Source organism: Zingiber officinale, chromosome 1B, assembly GCF_018446385.1.
Source record: "Zingiber officinale cultivar Zhangliang chromosome 1B, Zo_v1.1, whole genome shotgun sequence".
NCBI classification, from domain to species: Eukaryota; Viridiplantae; Streptophyta; class Magnoliopsida; order Zingiberales; family Zingiberaceae; genus Zingiber; species Zingiber officinale.
In genome coordinates, this window is record NC_055986.1 from 21,194,111 (window position 1) to 21,210,697 (window position 16,587).

Here is a 16,587-nt window from a genome sequence, read left to right on the forward strand (position 1 = left end):
AATTTTAATTTTTAACTTTTAATTTTTAATTATAAGTTAAATTTTTATTTTTAAATTTTAAGTTAATTTTTTTTTTAAAGTTTAAGTTAAATTTTTAAGTTAGATTTTTATTTTTTTTTAAGTTTAAGTTAAATTTTTATTTTTAAATTTTAAGTTAACTTTTTAATTTAAAATTTTATTTTAAGTTTTATGTTTAATTTTAATTTTAATTTTAAATTTAAATTTTAAGTTTTATGTTTAATTTAAATTTTAATTTTAATTTTTAATTCCTTAGTCATCTCATCCGATCTACGTTTTTAATCAGAGAATCCTATAATTTTGTGAGATGAGTTAAGTTTAAGTTCAGGGTTTAGTTTAACTTTATGTTAGATTCATATTTAGCTTTGACTTCAATAAACAGATATTTTTTGGATAAACTTTTGGGCTGTGGTGAGTCACTTAGACATCATTAGAGTAACCATGCCTTCGAGATTTTCCAAATAGTCCTATTTGTTGGTGCAATCAACCTTTAAGGTTTTAATATCCGACAAATATGTTCAAGTATGTTTAATTGAGCTTGATCATGGGAAGTCCTAGTCGTGGCTAGGCAAGGGTGGAAAGTCAACCAAGTGACTTGTCCTAACTGTGGTTAGGTAAGGAAAGTCCTAGTTGCAGGCTAGGCAAGGAAAATCTCGGTAGATCGTGGAAGCCAGGTGGATTTGATAGGTCTAAAGGACCTGATCCCTGGATAGCCGAATACTGAGGTAAGGGAAATCTTAGTAGATCATGGAAGCTAGGTGGATTCGATAGGTCTAGAGGACCTGATCCCTCGGTAGTCGAATAATGAGTCTTGGTGACTGAAGCCAGGTGGTGAAAATCCTAGGGGGAGATAACCTTAGGTAGAGAAAAGTCTTAGAGGAGTGAACTTCAAGCAAGGTTGATCGGCGCGGTCGACCGGACCAGCGGATCTCAGTAAATCTAAGTTTAGATTTACCATAGTATTCTGTATTACTATTATTGCTGTTGGCTAATGTAGTATTACAAGAAAAGTCTTAGTGGATCAGGCTATTTGACACTGAGCAGGTAAAGTCCAAATAGGTTTGGAGGACCAATGTTTGGTAGGTAAGTTGAGGTATGCAACTGGAGGAGTGACAGTGAAGTCGTGTTCCTGAAAGAGACAATCTAAGGTCGCTGATCCAACTAAAGAAACCGGGAAGGTTTCCAAGTTGAGATCAAGATAGTTGAACTGCTTATTATTATTAGTCATGCATTAGATATATTATTACTGTACTAATATCTATTTTGTAGGATTATTGTCTAACACTGTTTTGTAGGTTAGGCCTGATCAGTCGACCGAACACAATGATCGATCGACCGAACCCGGCCAACTCAGAGCAGATATCAGTTCAGACCAAAACAGAGCAGGGTCTGATCAATGCTTGATCAGTAAACCGAACCAGAGGATCGGTCGACCGAACCCTGATGACTCATCACAGTTCAAATCTAGTAGAAACAAAGAAGGAAGAGCGACTAATCGGTCGACCAAACTAGGGGATTGATCGACCGAACAATCATCACTTAATGGTGCATTAATTCTAGATCTCGACGAACAGGGAAGAATCTTTGTTTAGTCGACCAAACAAGGGGATCGGTCGGCCAAACACTTTAATGTCATTAAATGTCGAAGATTGAATCAACATAAGATCTCAGGGAAGATGGAAGGGAGCTGGTTCGGTCGACCGAACCTAGGGATTGGTCGACCGAACGTCGACGACTCTTATAAAAGTGAGCTCGAGGTCCGAGGCTGAAAAATGAAAATGAAATCAGATCTGTTCGAAGTTCACCTCCTGCTGTTCGTGCTACTACCCTTCTATGCATCTATCAAGCAAGTTGCTGTAAGAAGTATTGATCGAGCTGCATCTTCTATCTAAGTAATCAGTATATTTATTTAGCTTATTTTGTACTTAATCTAAAGTAAGATAGTAGGCTGTTACTATCTTACTCATTTCATTGTACGATTTGCTTCTCTCCGAGGTTTTTGGAGAAAAGAGTTTTAGTGTATTGCCCAATGGTGCGATCCATGATCATGGGTCTTGGAGTAGGAGTCGACTTAGGCTTTGAACCAAGTAACTGAATTGTGTTTTCTATTTTCCGCTGCATGACTTTGATTTTAACAAGTAAAAGAATTATTTTTAAAAGTACGATATTCACCCTCCCTCCTATCGCACTCATTCGATCCTACACTATCCACTGAACTTAGTACAAAACCTTAGTCTAACTAGTTAGGATTCGTAAGGGTAGCTTCAGTTAGTTCTGTAGGTCCCTTTGGAGGCCGGCAAGAGGGGAGGGGTGAATTACCCTACAAAAATTAAATAAAAAACCTTTCTCGGATATTCAACTAATTTAAAAGAACTTGTAATTAAAAAAGCAGAGACTAAATAAACAGAAATCAGACACAGAGGATTTACTTGGTTTGCAATCAGGGGATTGCTAATCCAAGGAAAGTAAGCGCACTATCTGACGATCTCCTTTGGGCGGAGTAGCCTCTTTACAGCGTTGAGAGCACAGACAGAAAGTAGAAATGAAAGAACTGATTACAAGTTGTTGTTCTGAATGAATTGATTAGCTTCTGGACCAAGGCTATATTTATACCCTTGGTCTGGGGGCCCCGAAGGGGTTCCGGGAGCCCTGGGGGGGATAAACTTTATCCCCCAACGATCAGATCGAGTCAAATCTCGATTCTGGTCAAAAGTTTGGTCCGGGCACTCGGAAGGGTTCCGGGCGCCCCGGACTGCTCTGGGCGCCCCAGAGCCCAAAGTCAACAGATGTTGACTTTTTCGTCTCCGGTTCAGCTCTTCTCGGTCCGGGTCTTGTTCGCTCCAGCTCCGCTAGCTTGGGTGATCTCGGCCATCCGGAATAGGGCTCACCCGAACCCAAGTTCCGGCCTTTTCCTCGAGCAGCCTTCCTTCCAGGTTTCTCGTCCCTTGAACGCCGCACACGTTCTTCTCGTCTATCGGTGTACTCTTCCGCGGTCACCTCGTCCCTCGGACGCACCGAGCCCGTCGGCTCTCTCCTGTGCCGTCCTTCTCGCTAGTCGCGTCTTCCGCTCGACTTCCTGTATTCTTAAGCTCCTGCACACTTAGACACAAGGGTTAGATAACGCAGGACCTAACTTAACTTGTTTGATCACATCAAAACACCTTGGGGTTCCAACAATCTCCCCCTTTTGATGTGAGCAACCCAAGTTAAGTTAGGGAAAACATATGCAATAAAAACAATTTATTTGCAATTAAGTCCAAAGATATTTCAATTTAAAAATTATATTCCTCCCCTAGACTTAACATCTGTCTCCCCCTTTGATCACATAAAAAATAGGGGTCCTTAAACAAGTCTAAGGTAAAAAAAAAAATTTTCTACGGTAAGTTTTTAAAAACAATTTCTAAATTTTTTTTCTAATTTAAACAATTTCTAAGTCAGTTTTAAAAAAATTTTTGAAGACAGTTATAAAAAAATTCTTAGTAAAAAAAAAAAATTTAAGGCAATTTTTTATAAAAAAAAACTTAAGGTAATAAAAAATTCTAAGTCAAATTTAAAAAAAAAATTTCAAAGGTAATTTTCATAAAAAAATTTTCTAAGGTAAAAATTTCTAAATCAATTTTAAATATTTTCTAACACAAATTGAATAACTCTTTTAAAGCATTAAGTAAATTAAATTAATACTTTTTCAGTTAGTCAATTAAACTTTTCATTTCGATACTTGGCTTCCAGGTCGTGGCGAGGCACTAGGCCTTCTTGGTTATTGGAGCAACAACCACTTCCTTAGACAAAGCCTCATAAAGAAATTAGTTGTTTAATTTCCTTGCTGAAAATGCTAAGTCTAATTTTAATTTTAAATTAAACATATTTTTAGAACCCAGTAGAGGTTCCTACCTACAAGATTAACCAAGTATTTCCTAGGTACATAGACTTTTAATATATTTCTAATTTGACTTTAATGAAATCTATAATACCAATTTAAACCTCTATAATTTCTAAAAGTAGAAATATTTGAACCATTAGATTTTTTCAATCTTTTTATTTCTTCTTTTAGTTTTTCATTTTCAATTTTCAATTTTCAATTTTTCAAAATCCTCTATAAGACATGATTTTGCCAAAATTCTTTTTGTTTCTAGAATTTTATTTTCTAATTTGGTATTTTTATTTTCTAATTTATACATGGATTTTGCCATTGCCTTAATACCAAAGTAAAGTTCATCAGGGGGTAAGAGACATACCTCACTTACCATATCAGACTTGAAGCCTGAATCTCCCCTTGCTTCGTTACTTCCATCTGAGGTCGCTCCCCCTTCATTGATGCTGGGTTCTGATATACTTTGTCCTTCGTAGTTTGCCATCAGTGCTATCCCGGCATATTCTTGAATCTCGGACTCAGATGATGAAGTGTCATCCCAAGTGGCTTTTAGGTTCTTGTGTTTCTTAGGTGTTTTCATTTTGTCCTTCTTTAGTTCTGGGCAATCCTCTCTTAAGTGTCCTTCCTTTTGACACTGGTAGCAATGCACTTTTCTTCTATTTCTTGGATTCTTTTTATTCTGTATTTCTTTAAATTTATTAGATCTAAAAAAACTTTTTAAAGTTTCTTACCATATATGCTTCTTGGTCTTCTTCAGAGTCTGACTCGGGTTCATCCTTCTTGGTTTGTTCAGCGCCATTATCTGACTTGAGTCTTTTGTTGTAGCTTCACACCTGGTTTCATGTAACTCAAGAGTAGAAAACAACTTTTCTAAAGTACTTACCTCCAGGTCTTTTGAAATATAGTAGGCGTCGACGATTGATGTCTACTCCGGAGTTCGAGGAAATGCGTTGAGTGCGTAGCGTATGGTGTCCCGGTTTGTTACCATTTCACCGAGGTTCTCGAGACCAATAATTAATTCTTTTACCTTCGCATGTAGACCGACTACCTTCTCACCTTTTTCCAGACGGATGTTCATCAGTTTGTTCCGGAGGATGTCTCTTCTAGCGAGCTTCGCTTCGGATGTGCCTTCGTGGAGTTCCAGGAACTTCTCCCAAAGTTCTTTGGCCGACAAGTAGCTTTCGATACGGTTGACTTCCTGAGGCGGTAGTACGCTTAGTAGGTGATATTCCGCACGGTTGTTCGCTACAGACTCATTCTGCTCCTTCTTTGTCCAATGGCTCTCCTCTTTTTCTTCTCCATCTTGATTCATCGGAGCTACAAAACCATACTTCATAATAAATCGAATTTCGAAATCAGTTCTTAGAAATACCTCCATACAACGCTTCCAGTCTGCGAAGTCCCCCTCGAATTTTGGTGGAACGATGCTTGGTCCGACCATCTTGTTGCTTCGATCGGCGGTTAGTCCTCCTGAAGCGTCCTTGCTCTGATACCACTTGTAGGTCCCTTTGGAGGTCGGCAAGAGGGGAGGGGTGAATTTCCCTACAAAAATTAAACCAAAAACCTTTCTTGGATATTCAACTAATTTAAAAGAACTTGTAATTAAAAAAACAGAGACTAAATAAACAGAAATCAGACACAAAGGATTTACTTGGTTTGCAATCAGGGGATTGCTAATCCAAGGAAAGTAAGCGCACTATCTGACGATCTCCTTTGGGCGGAGTAGCCTCTTTACATCATTGAGAGCACAGACAGAAAAGTAGAAATGAAAGAACTGATTACAAGTTGTTGTTCTGAATGAATTGATTAGCTTCTGGACCAAGGCTATATTTATAGCCTGGTCGGGGCGCCCCGAAGGGGTTCCGGGCGCCCTGGGGGGATAAACTTTATCCCCCAATGATCAGATCGAGTCAAATCTCGATCCTCGTCAAAAGTCTGGTCCGGGAGCCCGGAAGGGTTCCGGGCGCCCCGGAGGGCTCTGGGCGCCCTGGAGCCCAAAGTCAACAGATGTTGACTTTTTCGTCTCCGGTTCAGCTCGTCTCGGTCCGGGTCTTGTTCGCTTCGGCTCCGCTAGCTTGGGTGATCTCGGCCATCCGGAATATAGCTCACTCGAACCCAAGTTTCGGCTTTTTCCTCGAGCAGCCTTCCTTCCCGGTTTCTCGTCCCTCGAACGCCGCACACGTTCTTCTCATCCACCGGTGTACTTTTCCGCGGTCACCTAGTCCCTTGGATGCACTTAGCCCGTCGGCTCTCTCCCGTGCCATCCTTCTCGCTAGCCGCGTCTTCCGCTCGACTTCCTATGTTCCTAAGCTCCTGCACACTTAGACACAAGGGTTAGACAATACAGGACTTAACTTAACTTGTTTGATCACATCAAAACACCTTGGGGTTCCACTAAGCCAAATACACCAGGTCGAAACCATATCTTCCTAGACATGCATAGACATAGTTTCCCTAACCTACTATTATCCAAAACTTCACCAGTACTTTTGTCAAGTTAAATTGTTATCCTTATTTTAGCTAGTTCTAATTACCCTGTCGAGTAAGTTATTATTTTAGAGGTGTCAACTAATTTTGAGCCTCCCCCTGAATTATTGAACATTTTGAGTTTAAGTTTTGTGTTTATGTCGAATACTTTTATAATTATAGCTTACTTGATGGCAATTTGATCTATTTGTTATGAATTTATTTCGTACATTTGATTTGATTTTATCTTTTAGATTTAGGTTTGATTTTGTTTTGTTATTAAGTTTAGACTTTGATTTTAAGAATTCATTTTGGTTTGAATTTAAGAGTTTAGTTGGATTTGTTTTTAGGTAATGGATTTCATTTTTAGGTACATAATATTGATTAATTCCTACTTGCGTGGTCAGACACGCTTTTGGAACCCAAGCTTTAGCTTGATTCTTATTTTGGTTAACTAATGATATAAAGGATTTATTGGTTGAGCTGGACTTGTATCCGAGTCCAGACTTGTTGTACACAGCTCTTTGTGATCTAAGTATCATATCGAGGTACTTGGATCTAGTTGTGAATTTTTGTAGTAACTCTTTTAGTTTAATTATTTCATTTTTTAATATGGAATTATCCTCCTCAAGTTTTGCAACTTGAGTTGGGATTTCAGCTTGAATTGGTTCAGTCGTTGCACTCAATTTTAATTGTTCATTAAGTTTATTATTTTCTTTTGTTAGTTCGTTTATTTTATTCTCAGATATAGCTAATTTTTTATTCAAGCATACAATAACTTTAAAGAACTTTATGCTTAAACCAAAGTATACCTCATCGGAACCTTTGGAAACAAGTACGGACTCGTGGCTTGATTCAGGTTCGGATCCATCTTCCGATTCATTCTCTAATTTTGTTTCGTAAGCCATCAGCGAGAGGTAGTTGGAGTGCTTCGGTTCTCCGCAGTCTGATTCATCTCCGGACAATTCATCCCATGTCGCTTTGAGGGCCTTCTTCTTCTTTAGATTCGGGCAGTCAGTCTTATAGTGCCCCTTCTTGTTGCATCCAAAGTATGTCACATTTTTGTTGTTAGAGTTGGAGGTGGAGTTGATCTTCTGCAAGTTCTTGCTGGTGAAGTTCTTATTTCTCTCGGTGGACATTTTTCTTACCAAGTTTATCAGGTGTTCTTCATCATCTAAGTCTGGGTCAGACTAGAGTTCAGGTTCCATCTTCGATTTGGACTTGTCTTTTGATGACCCTGCAATAAGAGCAAGACCTTTCTCGGATTTGGCGTTAGTCTGTTTGTGCATTTCTAGTTCACAGAATAATTCATCTAGTTTTAACTCTGACAAGTTTCTCGAAATCTTATAGGCATCCACGATGGATGCCCATAGTGCATTTCGAGGAAATGCATTTAAGGCATACCTTATCAGATCCCGGTTCTCTAATTAGTGGCCAATTGTGTGGACTCCATTGAGGATGTCCTTTATTCTTGTGTGTAGCTGACTGGCAGTCTCACCTTCCTGCATTTAGACATTAAATAATTTATTTAAAAATAAATCTCTCTTTGTTACCTTTGCATCGTTGGTTCCCTCGTGCAGTTCTATGAGCTTGTCCTAAAGTTCCTTTGCATTTTTGTGTGGACCGATGTGGTTCAGCTCTTCTTTTGTTAGCCCGCACTGGATTGTGTTGAGGGCTTTGAAGTCAATTTGTGTTATTTTATTTTATTTTTGGATTCTAATTTTTTGGGTCCATTGGAATTCTGGTGTTGTGGTCGACTGGAGCCTTGTACCCTTTGACGATACTGAACCATTGGTCATAGTCTATTTTTAGGTAGGCCTCCATCCACTTCTTATAGTACGGAAAATCATCCTCGTTGAAGAGTGAGGGACGTACGATGTTGTACTCTTCAAGTTGGGTCATTTGAATACTGTAGATAGAAAACTAAAAAGGAGGTGCCAAGACTTGGTTTTTGATTAGTAGAGTTTGAGATTATATAAAAAAATATGGAGGGACTCGAGCGGTGTTGCACCAACTTAGAGCTAAAATTGAACGGTCGAAAAAAATTTATCTGAATAGGTAAATTTTACCAATTCAAATGGAACAAAAAAAATTAAAATTCCCCCGACTTGATTGGTGATTGCACCAAATCAGAGCAAAACCTGCTCTGATGCTACTTGCTGGATTGAGTCACACGTGAGAGGGGGTGAATCACGTGATTTTAAAAAACTTATCTTTTTCATTTTTAAGATCAAAGTATGAACGTAGCGGGAAAAAAAATAGAAATCAAAAGGATAATTAAGCGAAATAGAAATAGACACGGTCGATTTACTTGGTTCGGAGCCTTCGGCGACTCCTACTCCAAGACTTAGGTCTCGGGAATCTATCGACGGGTAATCCACTAAAAACCTTTTTCGGTACCTCCAAAAAAGAGAATCGAGTACAAGAAGATTGAACAAGTGCAACACACTACACTTGTCCTTTTTTGCAGTAATTAATTACAAAAGAAAATTAACGACACTTAAAGATCAAAGTGGGAGCGCTCATGTCGATGTCGGTATGCCAGTCATGATCCGAAATCCTCGGAGCAGTCGTCAGGCACAACAGCTTTGCAGCAGAGTCGTAGCAGGAGCCCGGAGCAATCAGAACTTCAAATGAATGCTCAGTAGCTCGTATAAGTGTGGTTGTTCAATGCCTTCTTGAGACAGCCTTATAAAAGGCATGGAAGGCGCCTTCCATGGCCATGAAAGGTGCCTCCAATGAGGTAGGTTCGATCCTAAACAACCCGACACTTATCTAGACTTCGGCTATAATTTATCCTATTAAAGGCGCCTTCTATAGCCATGGAAGATGCCTTCTATGAACAGTACGAAGGCGCCTTCCATCAAGCTTGAAGGTACCTTCGGACACTATTCATCTGAAGGCAAATGTGCTCCTTTGTCTTGCAAAATAACGTTAATCTAATAAACAAAATAATAACCTACAAGACAAATATTAGTACAATAATAATGAGTAGTATTAATTAGTTCATGTTCTCTCAGGACCAGGAATTAGTCAAGATCTCAGCTTAGAGATCCCAAATGGACCTAAACTGGATCGACACCTATTGTCCCTTTAATCGGGATGTACCCTCACTTGGTCACTCTCCTCCAGTGACTTACCTTAACTTACCAATTTATCAGACATCCGGTCAGTCCGTCGACTTGTCTGGACTTCATGTCAGCTACCCGGTCGGCCCGTTGACCTAGATGGACTTCTTGCTAGATATCCGATTAGCCCATCGACCTATCTAGATTTTATGCCAGCTATTCGGTCTGTCCGTTGACCTAGCTAGACTTCTTGCACACTTAATCAAGTGGTTAGATCACAACAAAACATAACTTAACTTACTTGTCATTCATCAAAACTTGAGTTAGACCGTTAGTGCAAAATTGCACCAACACATTCTCTGGCAGTGATCAGGTTCAAAAGGTAGGCAGAGTCTTATAAAAAGAGAGGTCCTCTTCATTGACTAGGTATGCGCACTTTTGCATGCATCTTCAATAGTTCTTTTTTCCTTCTTTCGTATACTGCCCTTCCGGGGAAAAATGACCTAACTTGAGTGTCGGAGGGCCTGCGTCAGGGACTTTTTCCTTAGTTTCTAGTCTCTAACGCTCCGTGTGCTTGTTTGAGTGTGTGCAGGGCCCAAGTATCACCGATTTTATTACTACTGACTTTTGGTACCACGTGGGAGTTCACTTTCCCGACGCACATACATAGGGTGCGTCAAAGTCACCTTTCTGTCAACACCAATGCCACCTTTGCTGTTCTTCGTCTAACTCAGATTTCGGACAGGATCAATTTGACGCTGTTTGTGGGAATCTTCTTCACCTGTTCTGGAATGTGAAGATGGAGGACGCTGATAAGATCAATGTAACCATGACAGTGGGAGAGTATGAGTTATTTAAGGAAGTCACAAGACGAGCAACCTCCGAGAGGCATACTGTAAATTCATAGCCACCGAAGAGATCAACGGCCTTGAAGGACCAGACTCACGCTTCTGACAGAGGGTCTAAGAGGAAACAACGAAAAGACTTCCCTCGAGCTTTCTATTGCGACCCCGACTAGGATCGCAGTAATAAGAAGGTGTTAGTGTTGCAAGGTTGCAAACATAGTACCACATTGAAAACACATGGGAAAGATCATGGGTTTATATAGAGAAAGATATCTCCATTGGTATGAGGCCTTTTGGGGAGAGCCCAAGAGCAAAACCATGAGGGCCTAGGCTCAAAGTGGACAATATCATATCATTATGGAGATATCTAAATTCTTTTCGATCCTATAATTGGTATTAGAGCCCGGACTGCCAGAAGGTTTAACCGCCAACTGTGCACAAGAGCTATGGTCTGATTGAGCCATGTGGGTATAATATTGACCTCGAACAAAGAAAATGGGGGCTCCTATGTTCGGATTAAGAGGACCAGACACCAGGCAGGAAATCTTAGTTGCGGCTAGGCAAGGAAGTCCTAGTAGGTCAGGTGGACCGAGGGGCAGGAAGACCTGGTGGGTCGAGGATCGGACATGAGAAGCCTGTGGTCCTTTGTTGGAGGGGGGGATTATTTGTGTTGCAAGGTTGCAAACATAGTCCCACATTGAAAACACATGGGAAAGATCATGAGTTTATAAAGATAAAGATATCTCCATTGGTATGAGGCCTTTTGGGGAGAGCCCAAGAGCAAAGCCATGAGGGCCTAGGCCCAAAGCAGACAATATCATACCATTGTGGAGATATCTAAATTCTTTTCGATTCTACAGAAGGAACAGTATCATGCCTACACGACTGAAAGTTCCTTGCCGAGAGATTCGAAAAAGGGGAAGGCCATAGTCCTCTAGGAGGAGCCCAAGGAGGTACCTAAGGAACTGCAAGTACCCTTCTCTTCATGGGTGCTCGAGGAAAATCTACTGAAGGGGTATAAGCACCTAGCTATTAGGGAGTACGAAGGCAGTAAAGATCCGGAGGATCATCTCTGCAAGTTTCAAAATGCTGCATTGCTTTATTAATATAGCGACACCATTAAGTGTTGAGTGTTCTTAAACACCCTATTAGGCTTGGTACAAAGGTGGTTCAACAGATTGCCTGTCGGATCCATCACTTACTTTCAGGATTTCAAGAACGCCTTTCTACACTACTTCGCCAGCAGCAAGAGGTACCAAAGATGGACCATTGCCTATTTGCTCTCAAACAGGGGTCCACGAAACCCCTAAGGGCATACATAAAATGCTTCAACTAGATAGCTCTGGATGTCCCATCCGCTACCTCTGATATCTTGATGAATGCTTTCTTCCAAGGTCTGGTGGAGGGGGATTTCTTTCGATCCCTCATTTGAGAACCTATGAAGAATTTTGATCAGATACTTGGGAGGGCCGCAAGCTACATCAATGTAGAGGAAGCCCAGGATGCTCGGAGGAAAGAAGCCAAAGCATCTGCTCCTATCAACAAGGCGGAAAGAAGACCACCCCAACCTCCCACTAGACCCTTTACCCATACTAGGGATGCCTGACTTGGTTTCTTGCCCGTCCAGGAAGCCAGAACGGTGCATAGAGTCAAGGCTTTCCAAGCTCCGGACTCGGCTAGTGGGGACCTCATTACTGCACCTAGCATAGATCCCATACGCACTATATAGGAGATTGCATCTAGTTTGCCCGAGATTCTCAGCGGGCCGCCAAGCTTGGCCTACCTCCACCTGAGATCGTGCCCAAACTCCAAAGGCTGCTGGACAATCCGCCTACTACCGCAGGACAATCAAGCAAACCCCTGCCCGAGAAAGGAGGTCAAGGAAGCCAACAGGCAGGATGGGGCAAGGAGCCGATGGAATCACCTGAGGAAGAGAATAGGAGAAATATCGCCATTCGACATGATCTCCAGAGGACCTACGGATGGGGATTCTGCCAAAGCCAGGAAGCCCCATGAATGTTGTTTAGAGATACACGCGATATGTTGCAGCCAGGAACAAGCTGCCGGGCCTTTGATCAATTTTGGGCCATAGGATCTGGAGAGAGTAGAGCTCCCTCATGACAATGTACTTATCATCAAAGCCATCATCACCAACAGTTGCGTGGTTAGAGTTTTCATCGACACTGGAAGCTCTGTCAATGTGCTATTCAAAAGTGTGTTTGATGGCATGCAGATTGACGCTAGTGAACTTCAACCCATAACCACCTTTTTGTACGGGTTCATAGGAAGTATGACCAATGACTCAGATTAAGCTAGCCATATCTTTGGGTAGCGAACCATTGGTGAGGACTCAGAGGAGCACCTTCATCATGGTGGATTCCCCGTCCTCTTACAATGTCATCTTGGGGAGATCCGCCCTACATGAATTCTGAGCGACAGTCTCCGCCTTTCATCACAAGATAAAACTTTTGGTGGGAGACCAGGTCGGGGAAGTTCAAGATGAACAGCTGGTTTCACACAGGTGTTATGTAGACATGGTTAAGGTCGAGGTCCGCAAGGCTTAGAAAACCCAAGACGGGGGAGTCCACGCTATTCAAGAGGAGTATTTGCCTATGGTGGAAGAACCCATTCCTTGGGAGGAGATTTAGCTTCATCCTGATCAGTCTGAAAGCATCACTCGCATATCGAGTGACCTGTCGCTAGAAATCAAGTCAGACCTGGTTGAGTGTCTAGTGCGCAACAGGGACGTCTTCGCCTGGTCCCCTAATAAGCCATTGGGAGTTAGGCTTGAGGTAGCTGAGCACAAGCTTCATCTCCTGGCCGATTCCCTGTCGGTCAAGTAGAAGAAGCAAAATTTCTCTGCCAAGTAGAATAAGTCATTCGAGCCAAAGTGGACTAGCTCTTAAAAGCAGGGCACGTTAGCGAGGTACAATTCTTGCCCTGACTTTCTAATGTGGTCCTAGTGTCCAAGCCCAACAACAAGTTGAGGCTCTGCATCGACTTTTGGGATCTCAATTGGGCCAGCCCCAAAGATTGTTACCCTCTACCGAGGATCGATCAGATGGTAGATTTGACTTCAGGCTGTGAAAAGATTTGCATGCTCAATGCTTACCAAGAATACCACCAGATCCCTCTCACCCGGGAAGACCAGGAGAAGGTTAGCTTTATCACGGCAGATGGTACTTTCTGTTATACAGTTATGCCGTTTGGGTTACGAAATGTAGGGGATACTTACCAAAGGATGATAGACAAGATCTTTGAGAATAAATAGGGAAGAATGTGGAGGTCTATGTGGACGACATCCTTATCAAGTCCACCGTGACAATAAACCTGATTTCCGATGTGGAGGAGACTTGCTATATGCTGCGACAGTACACGCTTAAGCTAAATCCCCTGAAATGCCTATTTGGAGTTCGAGGAGGAAAGTTCTTGAGATATCTTGTCACCAAGCGGGGAATCAAAGCCAACCCGGAGAAGATTCAAGCGCTCCGAGACATGCAGGCTCCTCGAAATCTAAAGGAAGTCCAGAAGCTGGTGGGTAGAATCATGACACTTTCCAGGTTTATATCTCGATTTGCAAACTGAACACTCCCCTTCTTTAAAGTGTTTCAGAAAGCAATAAAGTTCTAGTGGGATGAAGAGTGTAACAAAACTTTTGAGGAACTGAAATAGCACTTGGAGACCCTACCCTCATTATTCAAGCCTACAGCTGGGGAGCCACTCTAGGTGTATTTGTCGGCTACCTCTGAGGCCGTGGGGGCAGTTTTGGTGAAAGAGAAGGACAATGCACAATGACTAGTATACTTCTTTAGATATCTATTAAAAGGGGCTGAGTCTCGGTACATGATTCTCGAGAAGTCGGTCTACGGGTTGGTCCTCATGACTCACCACCTAAGGCCTTATTTTCTAGCACATCCAATTACCGTGCTAACTAATAATACCATGGGGAAAGTTCTTACAAATATGGAGATAGCTGGTCGTCTCATCAAATGGGCAACCGAGCTGGGGGAGTATGATATACAGTACCAACCCTGAGCAACAATTAAAGCACAAGCCTTGGTCGACTTTCTGACAGAGATCCATCAACATGATTCCGAGGAAGCATGGAAGATATATGTAGATGGGTCATCAACTCAGCAAGGAAGCGGAGTGGGGATACTCCCTATATCCCCTCAAGAAGATATCATGCATCTAGCCATTCGGTTGAATTTCCAAGCTACCAATAACAAGACAGAATATAAAGGGCTACTGGCTGGACTACAAGCAACTAGACACGTAGGGGCCACACGGGTAATCATTCACTCAGATTCCCAGCTGGTGGCTTAGCAAGTGGTTGGCAACTTTGAGGTCAATAATGGGAAGCTACAACTTTATAGAGAAAGTGTATGAAAAAAATGAAGGAAGGCTTTGAGGAGGTCACAATAACTAAAATACCCTGGGTAGACAATCAAAGGGCAGATGAATTAGCCAGGATGGCCAGCTCGTTGACTACTTGGGTCCTGGATAAGTCAATATCCCAAAGTTTCCTAATAGCTAAGATTGACTTGTAGAATAACTTGGAAGAGCCAATCGATTAGAGAGCCCCGATGATCTTGTATCTTCAACGAGGTGTCCTACCGATTGATGCTGAAGCAGCAAGATTGACTAAGAGGAGAGCTCATGCCTATACTCTAATCGGGGATCAGTTATATAAGCAGACATTCTCTCACCCATTACTCAAGTGCCTGAGCCTAGACGAGGTGGAATATACCCTGTAAGAAATTTACCAAGGATGCTATGGCAATCATGTGAGAGGAAGGATGCTAGCTCGTAAAGTATTGTTGGCCCACTCTACAAAGAGATGCCGAGTAGTTGGCGACCACTTGTCTCTCTTGTCAGAAGTATCAAAACCAGTCCCATCAGCCGACCGAGATCTTGAAGACCTCGGTAGTCTCTTATCCCTTTGATCAATGGGGCATGGTGATAACCATGATTTTGCTACATTATTTTGATTCATAATGAATGCTTTTAATGATCTTCTCATAGATTAAACTTATATTTTCATCATGTTTCATTAATTACATTTAATTTTGGACTTAATTACAAAATTAGTTTATTATCATGGTATTTGATGCTAATATTTGATTATTATTTTGTAGGCATCAAAAGGGTCATGGACCCGATCAGATCAGACCACATTTGGGCTCAAATCTAGGGCTAAACAAGTCGATCAAGTTTTGGAGCGATTTGGACTGTCCATTGAAGATCGGAGAGATCTGAGCCATCCGTCAAGGATCTGGACCATACAACCTAATGAGGAGTAGATCTCAGCCGTTGATGATAATCCAGAGTTTTTGATCCAGATCTGAGATGTTTCCACAGTTAGATGAGATCAGAGCATTCTGGACCGTCCGATCAGATTGGGAGAGGTTTAAAACCTGAGAAGCTATAGTGCACTCGATGAGCTCGGGCATTTTTGTGACAATCGACACTGTTCATCCTTCTTCTTCATCAGCGACGCCCGAAGCTTCCATTCCTCATCCAGATTCAAGATCTACTCCTCTTTATCGACTAAGAGAGCTGAGTTTCTAGCAATCAGCAGCAAGGGTTTAGAGTGCGGTAGAGGGCGTTCCCCATCCCACGATTTTGGTTTCTGCATTCATCGGCGGAGCACAATTCAGTGGGCATTCCCCGATTTGAGCTCTTAGGACCCCAAGGATGTGCCAGAGGGCGTTCCCCAGCATCTCCGACTCCTCTACATCTTTGCATTCCTTCGCGACTCCGATCGACTGATCAATCGATCTGGATCAGCATTTGCAGACTCTAATTCCTCTGAGCTTTATCCGCTAAACGTTTTAGCTGATCTAGTGCTTTAAGGGCGTTCCTAGGAGCATTGTACATCTTTTGTTACTAGCAAGGAACACAGATCATCTTTGTTGAGTGCTTGATGGGCGTTCCCAGATGCATCTCTGCTTCACGGCAGAGAGGAGAGGTTCGGTTGCAGATTTTTAATTGTGGAGTGTGTTGGGTTTTTCGGGCCGCGAAAACCGCGTTTTCGCGTCGCGGAAACCCCGAAAGCCCCAAAGCCCCAAAGCCAACGGATCCGTGCAAAGAAAAATTTCTAAAACTACGAATACGAGTTTCACACTCTAGATCTACAGTAGATAAGAGTTATACCTTGAAGCGTGCCCTCACAAATCCCGCTCGTCCAATGGTACGCTGGATCTCGAAGTTGTCAACGTAGACAACTCTCTAGTGATATCCACATGAACAAGAAGTGTTCTTCTAACACTCAAGGATGGAGAAGAGAGCACCACAAGTGTGCTAGCACTTCTTGGGC